This window comes from Schistocerca serialis, unplaced genomic scaffold (assembly GCF_023864345.2).
Source record: "Schistocerca serialis cubense isolate TAMUIC-IGC-003099 unplaced genomic scaffold, iqSchSeri2.2 HiC_scaffold_607, whole genome shotgun sequence".
Taxonomy (NCBI): domain Eukaryota; kingdom Metazoa; phylum Arthropoda; class Insecta; order Orthoptera; family Acrididae; genus Schistocerca; species Schistocerca serialis.
Window position 1 is genome coordinate 7,501 of NW_026048198.1, and position 2,942 is coordinate 10,442.

General features: G+C 57.6%; 1 non-coding gene across 1 annotated transcript in view; it reads right to left on the reverse strand.

Moving 5' to 3' along the window:
• LOC126448360 (small subunit ribosomal RNA) overlaps window positions 1-1,051 on the reverse strand; it is a 1,909-nt gene extending 858 nt beyond the window's left edge. Inside the window, exon 1 of the ribosomal RNA XR_007584132.1 lies at window positions 1-1,051. This exon is cut by the window's left edge and continues 858 nt beyond it. This is a non-coding gene — a ribosomal RNA (small subunit ribosomal RNA).
• Window positions 1,052-2,942: the final 1,891 nt, after the last annotated feature.

The window sequence follows — 2,942 nt, forward strand, 5'->3', positions numbered from 1 at the left end:
CTTGGCAAATGCTTTCGCTTCTGTTCGTCTTGCGACGATCCAAGAATTTCACCTCTAACGTCGCAATACGAATGCCCCCGCCTGTCCCTATTAATCATTACCTCGGGTTCCGAAAACCAACAAAATAGAACCGAGGTCCTATTCCATTATTCCATGCACACAGTATTCAGGCGGGCTTGCCTGCTTTAAGCACTCTAATTTGTTCAAAGTAAACGTGCCAGCCCACCGAGACACTCAATAAAGAGCACCCTGGTAGGATTTCAACGGGGTCCGCCTCGGGACGCACGAGCACGCACGAGGCGGTCGCACGCCTTCGGCTCGCCCCACCGGCAGGACGTCCCACGATACATGCCAGTTAAACACCGACGGGCGGTGAACCAACAGCGTGGGACACAAATCCAACTACGAGCTTTTTAACCGCAACAACTTTAATATACGCTATTGGAGCTGGAATTACCGCGGCTGCTGGCACCAGACTTGCCCTCCAATAGATACTCGTTAAAGGATTTAAAGTGTACTCATTCCGATTACGGGGCCTCGGATGAGTCCCGTATCGTTATTTTTCGTCACTACCTCCCCGTGCCGGGAGTGGGTAATTTGCGCGCCTGCTGCCTTCCTTGGATGTGGTAGCCGTTTCTCAGGCTCCCTCTCCGGAATCGAACCCTGATTCCCCGTTACCCGTTACAACCATGGTAGGCGCAGAACCTACCATCGACAGTTGATAAGGCAGACATTTGAAAGATGCGTCGCCGGTACGAGGACCGTGCGATCAGCCCTAAGTTATTCAGAGTCACCAAGGCAAACGGACCGGACGAGCCGACCGATTGGTTTTGATCTAATAAAAGCGTCCCTTCCATCTCTGGTCGGGACTCTGTTTGCATGTATTAGCTCTAGAATTACCACAGTTATCCAAGTAACGTGGGTACGATCTAAGGAACCATAACTGATTTAATGAGCCATTCGCGGTTTCACCTTAATGCGGCTTGTACTGAGACATGCATGGCTTAATCTTTGAGACAAGCATATGACTACTGGCAGGATCAACCAGGGAGCTGCGTCAACTAGAGCTGAGCAGCCGGCCGCCCGGGAGTGTGTCCCGGGGGCCCGCGCGAACACGCAAGCGTCCGCTCAATTATTCTGCAAACAGGAGGAGGCTGAGCTCCCCTGCACAACACACCTCGAAACCCTCTCAGGTCCCGGCGGCGCGCAGCGCCGTCCTAAGTACTTGGTCGGGTTCGAGAGAGGCGCAATCGCCCGGAGTTAGGCGAGTAGACGCTTTAGGTGCGACCACCCGTGCTCCCAACTGAGCTTGCCGCTGCCGACAGAGGCCCGGGAGCGTGCTGTCGTGGCATTGCCGGCGGGAGACAACACGCGCCACCTACGGTGACCGGCAGCTCCAACGCCAGCGCCACAGAAGGACAAAAGCCCTACTTGGGTGCCGAAGCGAACTCTCCCAGCACAGCGCACGCGCCAACACGTCCGCACAGCTGCGATACAAACCACCTGCGAGAACCGCTGGGGCGACCGAGCAGCAGACGGCGTCGCGGCGCCGAGCGCCGGGCGGCGGCGCATCCTCAGCGCACAAAGTCCTCAATCGGACCAGCACACTGCAGATGGCCACCGCGCTTCGCACCGGGCCCGCGAGGACCTACTTTGGCCGCAAGGCGCCGCGAGCAGGGGGCGCCGGCGCGCAGCTGCGCCGCCTGCCGCGTCCGTCGGCCGGCGCGCCTGCCACCGGCCGCCCCCACCAGCCGGCTGTAGCGCGTGCGCCCACGCACCGCGCTGCCAGCACGCCGGGCGGCCCCCCCTCACCGGCCGGGGACGGTCCCACCCAGCCACCGCCGCGTATCGCCTCACACCCAGATCCCCCCCCCCCCCCCCCCCCTTTCACGTTCGTGGGCATGGTGGGTCCCCTTTCACGTTCGTGGGCATGGTGGGTATCCCTGAAACAACCGGTTAATAGCTCGACCGATCGTCGCCAACACTGATTCACCTCTAGCGAGAACAACCGCACCACAACGGGTTACCGGTTGTTCATTTGCGTAACGTCACCAGCAAACGTACACGTCCATCGCCATTTGCAACGAGTATTGCATGCCTGTGTCAGGTGTCACAACACACTACGTCTGCCCACATAGACGCAACAACATGTGCACGCCTAGAGAACACGTGGAAGGTAGACCCCGTACGTATGCGGTGTCCATTGCGCGAACGACTGTCAGCCCGCCTCTGCAGCATGTCGCAGATGTGGAACGCGGTGCAACATGCTATCACGGTGTGTGAGAAGAGACGACTACGTCCGAATACACGCTCCACTACATCAACAGACTGCTCATGCTGATCGCCATCCAGGGCGTCCGTTCCTCCCACACGTCTGTATGGCGTACCACACTGCAATCCAGCTCTTATAGGGAGACGACACGTAGCTGCGTGCACAATATTTGGACTGTATGGTCCGCCGTTGCTAGGCGCTGTCGTCATACGGTCACATGGGCCACGATGTATCATTCAGTACATACGGAGCAATGTGCAGTACAGTTTGTGGGTTTTGCGTACATCGGCGGACAGGTGACAGGCCGTACCACAACGTAGGCTGAGTACGTCGGCATGCGAAGGGCATTGAACATGCAAACTTCTCACCGACCAGCTTGCGAAGGCAGGGGGGAAGGGGGGGGGGCATGTACGTCCTGCTGCTATCCACACTACAGTGTATAGCAGGAGCATGTGGAAAGTCAGCAACACCTGCAAGGTGTTTAACATGACGCGATACACAGGGGACCGGGCAGTGCGAGTAGCGAACTATATTGCGAGGGTTGCGGTTAGGCAACACTACACTACTTTAACGGGTTGCATAACAATTACAGAGCAGGTTCAGCGACAACGTGCGTCAGGTTAAGGCGCAATATAGTTTAGGTTACGGCGCACTTTAGGTTAGGTTAAGG